This window comes from Tympanuchus pallidicinctus, unplaced genomic scaffold (assembly GCF_026119805.1).
Source record: "Tympanuchus pallidicinctus isolate F22 unplaced genomic scaffold, pur_lepc_1.0 scaffold14, whole genome shotgun sequence".
In the NCBI taxonomy this organism is placed as follows: Eukaryota; Metazoa; Chordata; class Aves; order Galliformes; family Phasianidae; genus Tympanuchus; species Tympanuchus pallidicinctus.
In genome coordinates this window covers 8,225,013-8,242,121 of record NW_026294659.1, presented here as the reverse complement: position 1 = coordinate 8,242,121, position 17,109 = coordinate 8,225,013, and the positions used below count along the sequence as shown (strand labels likewise).

At 34.7% G+C, this 17,109-nt stretch overlaps 1 protein-coding gene across 1 annotated transcript in view; it reads left to right on the top strand.

Annotated features, from left to right (window-relative positions):
• Nucleotides 1–17,109, top strand: part of CFAP47 (cilia and flagella associated protein 47) — a 252,315-nt gene that overhangs the window by 199,554 nt on the left and 35,652 nt on the right. The window lies entirely within an intron of this gene.

Here is a 17,109-nt window from a genome sequence, read left to right as displayed (position 1 = left end):
CTCTTCAGACTTGCCTGTCCTTTGAACTCTTTTTTTCTATGATACAGTTTTCATTGAAAATTACCATTTTCTCTATTTTCGTATGTTTGTGGTAGTTTCAAACGTGACAATAAAATCTAGAAATTATTAACTTGAACTGTCTGGAAAGAATTAAATTATTTGCACAGAGGTTTTGAGCTAGATTTTATATGATGTTTTCAATCACATCTGATCCGAGATAGACTGTTGTAGTTAATTGCCCTTAGTGCTGTAATTTTATCAAAATTTTACAGATTGTATATGATAGGATGTATATGATGGTATTCATATCTTAAACCATATATTAAATATATAATTCTGCTTTGGTAGTATCTCATACAATTGCATCTGTTGTATCCATTTCTTTCTCTTGTGGAATTGCATGTTAATACAGATATCAGAATAGCCATATCACTTTCCCCAAAGAGACGAAATCTTACTCTAATTAAGGACGTGAGTTAGAAAAAAGAAAAGAGGATTACTTGTTTCCATTTTTGTTCAAAACTTTGCCAAATAGAGTGCTTTTCCTGAAGCTGTACTTGAATACACCTTTCTGTAGTAGGAAATGTAGCAAACTCTTTATTTTCACTCTTTGAAACTTCCTATGTCACAGCATTATTTCTGAGGGATACAGCAAGAAGGATTTAGAATAAGAAGTAAAAATTTACATAAGCAGTAGATGAAGTGTGAATCAGGTACAGGTTTTAGAAAAACTGCTTCAGTGCTGTTACCTACCTAAAAATACTATGAAAACATTTTGAAAGCAAATATTTTTCTGACTATATTTGCCACAATATGATTACTACATCATTTTATGTGCTTGAGTACTTATGTACACTTGTGGAAAAAAACTTGATTGCTTGCTGCTAATTTATTACTTGTCTTGCTTCACTACCTATTTTGACTAATGCAAAGACTGAAAGTAGAAATTCAGAAATAGTGAAGTAGGCTTAAATTTATGTTCCAAAATAATAATTAAAAAAAAAAAAAAACAAACAACAAGCTGGACTGCTTGTGACTCTTCCCCAGTAACACATACTGCTGTAGCTTAAATGGTCCTGATACTGAAGTTATGATCCTGTTTTCCAATTGACTTTCATTCTTGGCAGATTATGGCTTAGCATAACTCAAAGATGTTCCAGGATATCAAGAAGTTTGACTATTGTGAATGACTTGTTGAAGCATCAAACAAAAAAACAAGTTTTTTAGATCTCTCTCTTCACATTTCATCATAATCTTTGTAGTGTATATTTAGAAACTTCTGCATTTTAATGCTAGCTTTTCACTTGTTGCATGGTCATCTCTTTCCTCACCTTTTTTTATTGAGATCTTTATGAGGAGCTATTTCATTTTTGCCTTCTAACATTTCTATAGTGTAAAATAAATGTATTTATTAACTTCCCAAGTACTAAGGAAGGCAAACTAATATACATTCAATAAATGTATGCTCTGTAAGGTCAACAAATAACTGCCTGGCAATTAAATATGAGATACTAAAATTCTGTGTATGCACTTCAGAAGTTTACTACTATTACTGTTTCATACTTTATTAGGCAGTAATTGCAAAAGCATTTTAGTGTACTTTTTATGATGTGCAGTCTGCTATGATTATGGATAATTTACCTTTTAAACTAATTCCAACTAAGAAAGGTTATAAATTCTGTTCATGTCTCCAGGCCATTTTCCTGAAAGGTCAGTTTTCAAGACAGTCCTTTATTTCTGTATTTATTTGCATCTATTTTTTCTTTTAGTAATTCTGTATAAGTTTTTCTATTTTTTTCACTTGTGATTGCTTTTAAAGATGGAAAGACAATGAAAATAACACACTTGATTTTCCCAGTTTTCTTAGTCTGTACACTCCCTCTCTTTCTCTTTTATAATGCTTTCATTATCACAAAATGACTGAAAGAGCTAGAAAAATGATCTATGATAAATAGTTCTCCATTTTAGCAGAATATTTTGAAATGAAGTTGGAAAATAATACTCTTTTGCCTTCCTTCACTGTTTTATGTAGACATGTTTTAAGCACTTTTGACGACATGGAATAATTTTTAATACTTCATATCTTACATCTGAGGTTGTGTCAGGAAGCAGTCAGTATTCATATAACATAGAATCCATAGGAAAGGGGCATTCAAGCAGTAAAAAGACGAAGCAAAATATATTTATACAAAGTTGTACCCTGTTTTTATCTTCAGAAACTGTTATTAATAATGAAATTAGCTGGAGAAAAAAGAAATATCTTTCTGAACTGCTGAGGTTATTCAGTTATAAGAGGGTCAGTTAAACTGTGTTTACATTAACAAATAGAGTGAGACAGCAGTGGTGGATGTGCTGCCCGAAATGGATGCTTATGACCTGACATCTAAAGTACATGCATTATAGAGGTTTTCTATGTGTCTCTTTCAGGCCTGATCTCATGCATTATGCAGTTCTGAGTAAATGAAGCACTCCTTGTGATCTATTTTCAAAAAGAATTCAGTTTACCCACAGATGGAGAGACTTTGTTGCAAACCGTAATAAAATAAAGGAGAATAGTTAGGAAATTCATTTAAAAAAACATTTCCCTTCTTTTGGAGGTTTTAGATTCAACATTTCTTTTTTGGTGCACAGTTTCTCAGGGAAACTTAAGATTTCAAAGGGAAACCGATGTAATTCATTGATTTGCTGGAGGATTTGGTTGCCAGATTTCCTTTGAATTTCCTTGGTCTAACTACTCTTCTGTTTCATCTATTCAAGACTTTCTATTTTCTGATGAGTATTTACTACTTTTATTTAGTTTCAATTTTCTCTCTTTTTCTAATCTTTACTTCCTTCCCTGAATTTTCATCTTTTGAAACTATCATGCTTAACCTTCTGCAGTAAAGCTGTTCAATAGCTATAAAACTCATACAAGCTGGAATACATGAATTATTTGTGCTACACAAGATTCTTTCTGAAAACGTACGCAGCTTAGTTCTAGATCAAAAGCCTTCATTGTCCATGAGACTGACCTCTAGTGCCTGTGGTGAATATGCTAGCATGTGGAAAGACAGAATTTGTGGTTCTTGAGTTAGATTTTCTTGAATATCTTCTATAAAGTGTAAATAACTTTTATTCTAGATTTATTTGTGAGAAAGATTTTAAGGAGAGAGCAGACTTTGTTATTCTGGAGTGATGACAGTAACTAATATTGAATTTGACCACTTTATTTAGGCAAGTAATTTGGAAATTATGTAAATCTAGATAAAACAGCTTGGATTGAATCTAATTCACTCTAAAACTTAGGGCTGAGATTGTTGGCTTGAGCTTTCCCTTTGATTGTCTCATTAAGTATTTCACAATTGGATAAAATCAGTGCCAAAAGGCTTCACAGGTAAGTGTTAGATGTCTGTCTGACTTCAGATCAGGACAGTGAGACTCATGGAAGACATCTGTTAGTGTGCATGGAGATCCTGCAATCAGCATGTGTGCAACTTAAGAATACACAGATTCAATTTATTCACTAATCCATGTAGTAGATATAACCAGGGCTAATATGTAACTTGACTAAGTATTAATATGCTCAATGTTCCCAGTGAGATACATGATGTATCTCTGCTGCGTGATTTGACATCAGTCATCTGGGGAAAGGTCAGCTGCTGTTCTTGGAATGTACTGATGCATGATGTTGCCAGCTGCGCTTTCTTCCCTTTGATTTTTTGTGCCTTTTCATTTTTTGTTGTCTCCAGTAGAGCCCCTGTGCCATTAGTACCATCTCAGCATTTCTGTATGCATTTTTAAACTTTTCTTATCTTTCAAGTCTTAGATAATTTCTCACACCTTATCAACCTACCCAGTAAAATCAATCCAAAATTGAGGACCTGTAATATGTCTGATTAATCTTTGCATCACACACAGGTGAACTTCAACACAGATTACACATGCTCATAAAGAAATGACTGTTTACGCTCACCACAAAGTAGCAACCTTCTCAGAGCGCATTCACGTCAATAACGTTCTGTCATCTTGGCCATTTGTGCCTATGTAAGTGGCTGTAGTCTTGTCTGAACCACGAGCTAGCATCTTGCCTGATTCTGATAAGTGCCATTGTGGAACTCAGAAGCTTGTATAAATGCAGATTTGCTTTGTAAAATTTCTAACAAGAGAGAAATGCATAGGACTCCTTCCTACTCCGTGTACATGGCAAATTCCTGATGGCTGAATCACCCTGACTTTAATCTCCCAACCATGTGAAAACTTTGTAAGAGCAGTGATCTGATGTTATAGCTGTTGGAGAAGCGTACTTTATTTAAAAGGATAACACTACTGGAACATGATGTGACAACAGCAGTGATATAGTCTATGCCATATATTTTTTTCCAGAGGCATATGCTGCCAAAGTCAGTGCATTCAAGCTGGTGGCATTCTTGAGTGCAGATTTGTCTCTACTGTCAGCATGGGAAACTCTGGAGAGCTCCCTAAAATCTCAATACATTCAAGGCTTTCCTCACATGGAGAAAATTGATAATCGGGAGCAACATTTTTGTGTCACATTTTAAGGCACTCCTGAAAGCTGACTATGAGAATTAGCAGATTAGATTCTGCTCAAAAATATTCTTATCAGGAAAAGCTAATTATAGGTGGTGGGATTTATAGGGTTAATGATTTATATATACTTTTCAGCACCAAAATGTTTGGTTCATATTCTGGTACAACAAAACAGGAAAGTATCCTGGTACAATGAGCCATAAAACTTGAAGTTTGTTCCTTGTAGTTTTCTGGAGTTTCTTCAGGGCATATATTGTGTATACTTCTAGTCTGTAATAGGCGTTATTTTTACCTTTGTTTACATATTATACAGGGTGGGCATATCTTTATTTGTTTTTTTTTCAAATCCAGGCAACTGTTTTAGTGAAATAACTTAGGATGAATAAAGTGAAATGCAATACTATAAGTTTAATAGAAAGTGTTGATAGCTGGTCGTTGTTCTTTTAAAATCAGTCCCTTGAATTCAAAGAGTAGAACAGTACATTAACTTGGAAATGATTTATCTACTTCAGCATGCTTTTGTATGTTGTAAAAGGAGAGAAAGGGAGAAAAATGATCTTCAGGAAAGATAACAGAAATTCATCTTTTGTACAGTCTTCCCATGTAGATTTATGATGGAAAACAGATTTTAAATGTATAATTGCCTCACAGATTTAATTCAGACCATGCAGTACATTTCATCAGAATCTCATGGCTTGTTATTGAGCACCTGAATACAGCACTTCAGAGCATTGAAACTATGTGAATTGGCCTCCCAGAAGGCTGTTATTTAACTTCATCTTAGCCTATTTCTCTACTTAAAAACATCTACTGTATTTTAAAATTTGATAAGGGATTATCTCCCTTAATTTCAATAGAACTAGAAAATGAAAAGATGATTAATTCCACAGCATATTGCTGCTAAGCTATTTGGTAACAGCTGTGAGTGGACAAGATGGAGCCATGTGTCCTTCAGTAAGATACAATTACTTACTTCCTCTCTCCCTCATTTCTTAGTTCTTCCTTTTAATCTTGATCTGTTTAGCTACTAAATGCACTGAAAACTCTAGAGACACTTTTCTTTCAATCTGTATTTACAGATTTTTATAGACATTAGACCAAATTTTCTAGCCCTAAATTAGCAGTTAAATTATCTGCATTAATCTACTGCCAGCCACATGTGTACAGTGTGACAATTATCAGCAATATCAAACAAGTTGCTACTCAAGAAGCAAGCCTAAACAAAGCTCGATTTTCTAGAATTTGGTCTTTTATCTGTTACACCTGTCCTCCACAATATGTCTCTGTTTCCTTTGAATTCATCTGTGCAAGATTCTTCCACATCAATGCTTCATACCAACTACAATCTAATGATTGTTTCCAGCCATCTCTAAACTAGCCAGCAGCTTCCTGATAGAGAAGGATAATTTTTCAGTATGCTGTAGCTTTTGCTTCACTGCTGTGTCTAAGTTGAATGTCCTTGTTTATCCAGATGAGTTTCACAATGCACTGAAGGAGTGTTAGAGACCTATGTCTAATTCTGCTGAAAGTGGACAGCAGACTAAACAAAAAGCAAGCAAACAAACCTCTTCTGATACTGATATTAATTGTAAAGTAGACAGAAAGACAGAAAAAGTATGTAGATGTAAGGTTCTTGAAAACTCTACTTCAAAGTAATGTATATTTAAAATGTATATTTAAATGAGGACATATATGTAGGAAAGAGGATGAATCTTCTGCATAACAGTTTTGAAAATTGAAGATTGTGATTAAATTTGATATTTTTCACAAGACGATTTTTGGGAATGAAAGAAGGAAGAATTTGTCGGTTTTAACTTCAATTTGTTTTTTTGTTTGTTTGTTTTTGTTTTTTTTTTTTATTACTACATTTTGTCCTCAAGAAAAGAGGCAATTTACACTTATTTTTTTAACTATTCAAGGCAAAAATGCTTGAAGTCAGTACTGAAACTAAATTTTCAACACAGAAGTTTTATGCCTTAAGAATGCTTGATAGCTACAGTGTTGAATTAATGTTTACTTCTTTCCTACAAAGAGTTTGTCTAGAGTTTGTTTTTTTTTTTTTTGTAAAACGTTTTCATTGATTCTTGGTTGATTGTTTTGTTAAAGAAGAAATGGCCTTTTAGACTGAAATGAAGAACAGGTCTCAAGTATCAGAAAAAAGCTAAGTGAAAGTCAAATTCCATATATAGTATGTACTCAGTACCTAAATCACAGTTTTTAGCCATAGTGGAAACACAGCCTTTCTCAATAGTGTCTCAAGCTTCAACATCAGTGAACAGTTGATCCTTAGAAGCATAGAATAACAAGGTTGGAAAGGACCTACAAGATCATCTACTCCAACTAGATGTCATTAGATTTCTCTTTCTTAAGATTTCTCTTAATCAAAAATTTAATTTAAATGCCCTGCTGAAGTGTGCTTCAGCTTCATTTTAAAAGTTTTATTTCACAGCCTTAAAGCTTTTTGTTTGTCTGTTTCAGTATGATGTTCTGATCCCTACTCCGACCCTTTTCCTTCTCCTCCTAAATATTATCCCACATTTTCCATAGTCCTGCTTTAGTGATAGTATGAGGAGTCACTATATTGGTATTTAGAAGAGAGCACTCTACAACTTCCTGAAGGGAGACTGGTGAGGAGGGGCTTGGCCTCTTCACCCAGGCAACGAACAGGACCCCAGGGAAATGGCTGCAAGTTGTGCCAGAGGAGGTTTAGGTTAGACATGAGGAAGAACTTTTTCTCTCAGAGAGTGGTCAGGTGCTGGAATGGCTGCCCAGGGAGGTGGTGCAGTCACTGTCCCTTGCAGTGTTCAAGAGGTGCCTGGATGAGGAGCTACTAGACACAGTTTAATTTGTGGTAGCAGTGGTAATGAGAAGACAGTTGGACTAGATGATCTTTCAGATCATTTCCAATTGTGATTCTATGAACTGTTAGACTTTTTCACAAAGCCTTGATACTTAGTCGGAGTGATATACCGAGGAGACTGCAAACACCAAGATGTTCCTGGAATCTCCTGGAATTTAGTGCAGTGTAGTACAGACCCATGTATATCAAAATTGAGTGTCTTTTTTTTTCTTATTTGTGGGGAAAAAAAAAAAAATCCCACATGTAATTCCATAATTGCCCTGCCAAATACATAATTTTCATCCAGAGCTCTATACATTCTGTTTACCTCCTCCACCCATAATTCTATTTGACAACACTTTGATAGATATATAACACTGTTGCTTTATGAAAATAGTCTTAAATTGCAACATCACTTTCTGTTGCATGTAGTCTGAATTTGAATGCAAAGGGAGAGGTTGTTTTGTTTTCTTTCCTTTTGTTTAGTAGTCCTTGCGGTTATTTAGGAAAACTGTCTGAATGTGTTGGACATGCAGACATTTATTTTCTACTTCTTGGTGGAGTCAGCATTGGCTGAGCTTTAGTTTAGCAATATATTTCTTAGTTGGATTCAAAGCTGTTACCATAGCAGAAAATATCTTGCCGAATAAAGCGTAAAATTAAGAAGGTCTATGATGTAGTGAAAGATTTAGAATGCTTAATAAAAACACAGTGTGAACATCTAACTGTTAAAGATTAGAGTTCAATGATCTTTGGAACCATGAAGATTTAGTTTTCCTATCTTACAGAGATGAATTTGAGTCAGGGTCTTCTGCCTCACAGCAGTCAAGCTGAGCAGTTATTCCCCCAGACATACTGGCAGGCACGCACACAGTACAAACACAACCAATCCCAGAGTTCAGTGCAGAGAGCAGTGCCTTTACCAGCATTCCCATAAAAACAGCTAGCACACATGTAATTATGAACAGCATGGACAGCCTGCTGCTTTTTCAGGTATTTGACTGATTGGCACTGAGCTGTGCTGGAGGTACAGACGTTGCCCTCACTCTCTTGATGCATTAACACTACCCTCAGGTCTTCTGAATGCTATCATGCAATTTAAGTTTCTTCAGTACTCAGATCTGTGGCTCCTTACCTGGTCATCAGCATAGACCTTGGGTCTTTTTGGATCCTGGTCTGCTCCCACTTCCTGGTTAATCTTGCTTGATGTTCACCAGCAGAACGTATTTGTATGTATTTGTTCACCAGCTCATATATCCATGTGTGACTGCTAGTCTCTTGAATACTAAACCAGCACAGATTTAAGTCTGACCTAATATGCAAAGTCAGTCTGATGGCCAGTCACTGATCCTTATCATGGATTTTCCCAGACACTGATGACCTTGCTGGCTAGTATGGATTGACATAAGACAGCAGCTGACATCCTGCCACCAACACAAAGCACTGCTCCCTCTGGTAGTTGTTCTTAAACGTTCTACCACAGCTGATGCTAGAGCCATATCCTCCTTGCTGTCTATTCCAGCTTAAAGTTTGCTACTCACTGACACACAGAGATTCAGAACAGGAAGTGTATTTACACAGAAGATAGTTAGAAATAGGATTTAATAAGAGTAAAAGATAGTGATTGAGCTGAGGCTTAGGCAGACAGCTTTACTGTTCAGCACCTGCTTACACAGCTGGTGTCTTTTATCCTTTTTCCTTTATTTTCCTATGCTTTTCCTCCTTCATCCACTTCAGTCTTTCTGTTTTCTCTCCCATATTCACTTCTCTTAACTTCCTATAAGTTTTGTACTCTGCAAATCTTCTCTTTCCTCTGTTCCCCATCATAATTTCCGTACCCCTTTAGGCAATAATCCCAATAGCATGCCAGAGATTTCACTTCATTATCTTGTGGGTTTCCCACAAAGGACAATAGCCAAATCATAAAGGGGTTCTGTAACTTGTACTCTTCCTGGATTTAGCACTGTAGTCACTGAACATATCAAAGGAAGTTGGATGTCTGCCCTTGTTCTCTGCTCCCCATTCAGTACCTGTCATGAACAACACTTGTCAGGTATCTGTGTTGGCAAAATTCTAACATACTGAAGACTGGATTTTAAAGAGGGACAGATATATTTGTATCTTTGAAAACCAATTTTCACAAATGTGTTCAAATAATACGTTTAGTTCTTTGGCAGGGTATGTGATTAATTGAAAGAATAGCTGCTAAGAGTTGCATTCATAATTCAGACAAGTTATTCATGCTGGGAAAGATGCATTTTGTGTCATTGAGTGGTGGATGAAGTTGATATTTCAGTAGCATATTTTGGTATGTTTAATTTCTTATATCTGAGACAATCCCTAAACAAGAAAGAACATATACTTCAGTTGTAGTGAAATTACAGGAAATGTAAATGTATGTGTCAGGCATCTATTCTAATTGCTGTAATATGACTTGGTGTGATTCTTGTGTGTGTGTGCAACTATTTTGATAAATATTTTAGTTGTGGCAATACCTACATGTTCATCTGAAATTATATATTTCTCCATGTCCACTATGTATTATTAAACCTAACGTGTGTCAGTATTACTACAGCTTCTGTTCCTGATAAATGGTGACTTTAAAATTGTTCACTGTAGGGGAGGAATAATTTAATTAAAATGAACACCATGTCCTTACTATTCTACTGCTTCAATTCTCTTTAGAAATTTGTCATACTATTGCTAAGATTAATAAAGTATTCAAAATATTTTTTATATGGGAAAAAATAAATTATTCACATTCTCATTAAAAATTGATATCTTTCATTTACAAGGGGAAATTAGATTCCCTGATTTACTTTTCTGTCATATTACGTGGACGATTAGGCAAGGTCTGTTTTGGTTTGATGAAGCTACTGGGGTTGTATCTGACAGCGCACATTTGCAAAAAGAATACTTAACCACTGCCACCTTTTTCCTCTCAGTTTAAGTCTTTTTTTTTTTCTCTTTTACATCTTATGATGTATATAGGTCCTCATTTTCAGCTTTTACAGAATTTATGCTGAAACCTTTCCTGTTTTACACGGAAATCAGGTTAATACTAACATTCATAAACACCTGTAATGATTACTTTGAATCTGATATAAATGTTGAGGTTTAACAGATATTATTTCTTTGAAGATTTGCATCACTGCAAAGGGGAAGAGAGGAAAAAATGTTTGCCATTTCTCAATTTAAGTATAACTTGTCTTTTGTGTCTATTCTAATGTGACACTTGTCTTGCTTATGAATCATAGTACCTAAACTTGCAGAGGATTTTGACTTCAAGTATTAGATAGAATTTGGGTGTCCTCGGGAGAAGCAGAACAAAGATCTATGTTGCAGTTAGATACAGTGTCTCAAACATAACCTTTACTATCACCAGGTATAATATCTCACAAACTTCGAAGCATGCAACAAAAAAATCTTCATTGGATAGCAGTGTCTTGTGTTTCCTAAATATTCTTGTTTTGTTGAGTGAAGTAAACACAAGTTTTGCAATAACATTTTATCTTGAATTGTCAAATTTTCATCTGATCACTTAACGAACACTGAAAATCCCTTATAGATAAAATCTTTTTCTCCATAATAGATCTTAAGTTAAAACAAAGATTAACAAACCATAAAAATTGATATATATTAATTACAAGACCCACTTCCTTTATGAAAATGAATGTCAATTATATAAATGAGTTAACCTGCTTAGTTGCAATTTGTATTACCTCTGCGACATATAACCAGCAGAAACCATCTGATTCATCAGATGAATTGTGTGTGGTCATTTTAGAGACCTTTTCAGCTCCTTCTTTTCAACCACTAAAAAAATCTTCTCTATTAAATAGGAAAATAAGAAGTTAATTGTTAAAATCGCTGTTATTCAGACTTGTATGAATAACACATTCACTTTTCGATATTGCAAAAACAAGCAGCTCTGGTTTATCAAACACAGTGGTGCAAGACCACAATACACATCATAGTAACATAATGTCAATAGATGTTGAGGAAGTTTTGAATGATCTCCATCTTGCCAACTTTGCTTTACTTGCTCTTCAAGTGCAAGATCACAAACTGTATTATAATAATCCTTTTTTTTTTTCTTTCCTTACTGTTTTGTCTCTTTACCAAAGAATGAAATTTTCTTATAGTTTAGTTACTTTGATGCAATGATTTAATTAATTCTTCAAACTGTGGATTAAGTTGAAATAGTTTTTTTCTTTCTTTTTGCTACTGTTATCAGTTAGAGAAATTGTAGCTGGCTTTTCAAACTCCTTGGAACCTATTTACTTGTAAATTAAGTCCCTCTACTTGTTAATGTTAGCACATGTTGCCTTCTACAGATCTCAAAACTGATGAGTCCTTACATGGTATATGCATAAATCACATTTGAGTCCACAATGGCAATAAAAGATAATTTCATGTAGACAGGGTAAATTAGTTTAGAGTCTGAGGTTAGTTTGTAGTTTGAGATCTATATGAGATAAACGATTCTGGCTGGAAGCATTATTCATTAAAAAAAGAAGAGAGAAAGTTGATGTAAATTACTGCTGTGACCATAAATATCCAAAATGTCTCTGAATTAGAAAGGCATTTAACAGCTCAAGAGTTTCTTATTGGATGATTGTTGATATTTCTTTGCTTACCTTTTCTAGGTCTGTGGTAATCTTAATAGATTCTGGAGCAGGTTTTGCATGAAAGTGATCAAAGCGAGAATATAACATGTATTATTTAAACTGTTATCGTTGATGTATGATTGCTGATCTCTGTAAGAGACCACTACAGTTAAATCAGTGCTCGCTCCTAAAATTATAATAAAATCATACAGCAACAACATTTAGGCTTACTTAACTTCATTTTTGCAAAGGCCAAGGAAATAATCAAAATAATCACTAATAAATGTATAAGAAATGAGGGTCCTTTGTCTTCTCTGAAGAATTTTTTTTTTCCCCAATAGAATTTTGTAAATACAGTCCTGAAACCTTCTTCTCAGAGCGTATGATTCCCTCTTTACCCCCCTTTTTCCCTTGCATTATGCCACAAGAAACATCATGAACTCATAGATAACATTAGGAGGGAAAAAGTACCAAGGTCTGTGCTATTTTTGTTATTAATGCATCATATGCAATTTGTGTGGAAAGCTCATTGTTTCCAATGAGCTTTACTAAAACTGACAGCTGTTTTGCAGCTGATGTTTTTTATGATGTGCACATATAGAATACAGTAGAGTGAAGATTTAGAAATGTTTGTTTTGCTGTCTGAGAGAAAGGACTAAAAATTGTGCAACAGAACCTTTCCTGTAAAGAGAAGTAACACAAAGAAAACAAAGCTGGAGGATATTCTCTGAAGATATTACCTCCTAGTCTAAACTCAAGTGCTCCAATTGCATTGCAGCAATATTCTGTTTAGCCTTAGAATATTTCATTTAAATGGAGACAAAGAAATTCAATCTGTGAAGTTACTGAATAGTGGAAAAGTTTAAAGAGACAGTGTTTTGAATAGTTCATGTAAAGACTGAACCCACAGCTTCAAGAACTACTGTTCTGCCTAAGGATTACGGATGAAAAGGTGAAATCTAGAACTGTTAATCATAGAATCTTAGAATATCTTTATTTGGAAGGGACCAGAAGGATCACTGTTCTCAACTCCAGGCTCCACACAGAAACAACTAAACTCAGTGGGCAAAAGGGGACATAACTAGAGCCAAAAAATTCTTGTTTCTCTAATGTGTCAGAGTACTAAAAGAGTTATTGTTAGTCCATTTACAATACCACTGCAATTTAGAATCCCAAATAATGCAGAAAAGTAAAATAGTTAAAACGGTTATAAAGATGCTTATCCTCCTGGTACCACACTGTTTCCTAAGCTTGACAGGACCAGTCTTCAACAATGAACAGGCATTGGAAGGCAATGTCAAGAAGTTATGAATGTCTCAACTTCTGTGCTTGCTTAGAGGACTAGAAAAGTATATTCTTTCCTCACTAGTTTTAGGATCTCACTGGATTTGGGTTTTTTTATGCATTATCTTAATGCAGTCAGCATAAATGAATTTATTCTTACATCCTGTTCTTGTTTATTCAGTTCTGTATTCCCTAATATCTCTAAACTTGTTTTACAAGATTGTATTCCTGTTGTGGCTTTTTTGAATCGTATTTACTGTTGTGGACCTGTGGTATCATCCTGTGTTTGCACTCTTGTAAACCATTTTGTATTCCAAACGGAATAAAAATAGATAGAATCATAGATAATTCAGTCTGCACAGATATTTACTTTTTATCTCTAAACTCAAAGCATCCTAAAACAAACCTGACTGCTGTCCAATTGCTGACTGCTGACCAATTGCTGTCATAACGAAAAGAAACTAAAATCAATTTATGCCAGGACAAATCTCTATTAAATCCCAAGACCCTTTCTTATAATATCACTAAAAAGCTTTTTAATATTAATAGCAAGACATCTTATTTGCTGCAATACAGAAATTTTATTTCCAGAAGAAAGAAACTTGCTAATATGGGAAGTATTTTAGTTTAGAAATTCTCCCTCCATGTGAATAATATGTTCTTTTCTATGTGATGGCTTCTGTGACTCACAGAACTATTGTTTTATGACTATTTCACTGTAGTGGGCAGAAGCTGCTTTTCAAGAGGAATTCTTCTTAAAAACTTTGACAATTTTCTGGAGTACTAGGAAACAACTGAAAAAAAAAAACCTGCAGAAACTAGCATAGAGATCAATTCTGCCCTACTACAAAAACCTGTGAACCTCGAATGATGAAGAATATGAAAATTTATAACTCAGGAAATAGATATATGTGTAACTCACAGAGGAGAGTAATAGCTAAACTGGATTTTTCAAAGTGTATAAAATATGTCAAGAAAACAACTTTGGAAAAAGCAGAAGTGCTGAGTAATCACTGTATCTCATTCATGTACAGGAGTCAGTTGGAGGCTTGTATCTGTTTCCAGTTTTATATGAATTGCAATACATCTGGAAACTTGTAATAGGTAGTACAGTGTTTTGTTGAATATAAAAAGTAGGATATAGCAGCACCAACGTCACTACCAATTTTACAGTATTTTCCAGATATTGATTAAAATCTGCCCTAGCTTCAGAATTTGTCTGCGTCTTCAGAGATAGGATTAAGAGATATGTATATCCAGGAGTAGTTTAAAATGAAAGTGAAAATATATATGTCAAAAATAATAAGATATTTGACATATGTCTAAAACTGAATTATGCCTCAACTGGAGCAATTGCTGTTTTCTTTCAACCATAGACCAAAGACATTTTTGTGTGAGTTTGGGTCTAGAAGAAGATTAAGGAAAGGTGAAGCTGGTGTACTCTTAATTTACTTGCCTAATACTTTATTGTAGATTAATGTGAAGTTTCTTTGAGTGCAAAAGGATAAAACTTCGTGTTTTTCTTTGTTTTGTTTGTTTTTTTATGGCTAGACACTAGAAAGATTTTGGGAGGATACTAAGAGCTAGTAGGCTGTGCTTCCTTAAATACGGAATACTGTTAATTCACTGCTGTAGAGGAAGAAGGACATAGAGTGGGATATAGTTTTCCCATTATTAGTGCAGAGCATGTAAGATTCTGTTTCCAAAATGAAAAAGCAGGTGGAACTGTTAGTATGCCATAAAGTACTGGAAAAATGTTAGGCCATAGAATAATTATAAAATTGTTACCACTCATTCCTGATTATGTCAGTCTTTTCTCTTACCTATTTGGCATTCCCTATGCTAAGTGACTTCCGTGTGATGCAGTCCCCACTTTTGTTCACCGCTATAGAATCATTTTGCAAGTCACTATGTCTGTCACCCTTCTTTTGGTCCCTAAGATGTCTTGTGTTTGTTTTTTTTTTTCCAAGTTGTATTACCAACTATTCTCTATCTTTGTAATCATCTTCCTGTTCTCACTTGCATCCTACGTACTGTTCTGCACTGCTACTCAGTTTTGCTTTCTTGCTGTTCTCGTCTTCTTTAGTTCGTGTGTCTTTCCTAATGTGTTTGCTGGCTGAATTTCACAAAGTCCATCATCAGAATGCCAGTGGTGAGAAATTGCAATGATATCTGGTGCTGCCAATATGAATACAGAACATATCGGCAGGCATGAAAAATATTTTTGAATGTGGCACAGACATGAATGTGATTTTTTTTATTTGTTTTAAATATTTGACAGCTCTGTAATACATAACTGAAGGTTAAATCTACTGGGGTTTAGGAGATCAGCAATATCTAGGCTAAGCTAGGTTTTAAACTGTTATGTAATCCATGTATTAAATATGACCCTTTCTTCCACCAAAGCGAGCCATCAAATGTGGTGCGGAAGTGGTGGAGACTTTCTTTTGAAATACACTACACAGTTATCTTACAGTGGGAATCTTAAATTATTGTTTGCTTATCCTCAGCAAGAGTGTGTGATCTTCACAGTTTTCACAATCTTTGTTTCATATATTTTTTGAAAGTTCCCAAGAGTTAAAGACCTTAAGTGTATTTTTTCTTCTTTTGGTTATGCTGAAGAGGTGAATTTCTATGTTTGGAGCCATTTTTTTTTTTTCCCCTTGGTGTGCTTAAACCTTTTAAGATGAGATGATGCTGCACATCTGTGATAAATAAATGCAGTCGGTATTTCTATCAAAATAATGGTTTTTATTTTGTCCACAAATGCATAATAAACTATTAGTTAGAAAATGATAATTTTGTAAATAAAAAAGGAAATTTTGTGCTAAGCCTTTTAGACAGGCTTTGTTTAAAAGCAAAGTAAGTTACATTAAATGAAACAACATATTTAATTACTGAGCCCTGTTGTCAATCAATTAATTTTAATCTAAATAGCAAATGTTTAACTTGTATCCATTATTTAGTACCAGAAGAAATCCTTCTAAATTAAATCTCTTAATAAAATAAGCCTGAAAGACTCTGCCAGAAATGTACAAAATGGTATTAACACAAGATTCATAGAATTACAAACAAAGCTTATAAACATGCTGTATCTAATACATTTTACTGTGTGCTTATGATAGTGATGGTGTGAAGCCTTTCAGTTAAAGAGTCAAACATCCATCTTTTCATTTGTGGCATTTCTTTCTCAAAGCGACTTTTCAAGTTTTAAGCAGTCATTTGTGAAATTGCTTATTAGTGTGTGAGTTGCATATTCACGACTTACAGTTTTCAAAAAAGGAACTGGAGGGATGTTGTCAATGATTATAAATACTTGAAGAGAGGGTGCAAAGAAGATGGAGCCAGGCTCTCTTCAGTGTTGCCAAGAGGCAATGGACACATACTGGAGCACAGTAGGTTCCCTCTGAACTCAAGAAGCATTTCTGTGTTGTGCATACACTGCTATGAGTTGCTAGAGAGGTGGAGAAGTCTCCTTTCTTGGAGATCTTCACATGCTGCCTGGATGTGGGCCTTGGCAACCTGTTCTGGGTGGCCCTGCCTGGACAGGTTGGAGCACGTGTCTGCCAGAGGTCCTTTCTAACTTCAACCATTCTGTGATTCTCTGAAACTTTCAGATGTAGGGCAAAGGACAACTCTAACTTTTGGTGAAATAATCCATAATTGAGGAAACAGATTCGTCCTAAAAATACAACCACTGTGGACCATCTGTGAAAGGAATATCTCTTTCATTTTGTCTACTTAAACTGAACTGAAGAAAGAAAAAAATGATAGTGTAACCATCAAAAGCAGGATGAGATTGCATCGTTATCATTTTAGATGCTTTTTTTTTAAATATATATATAGAGG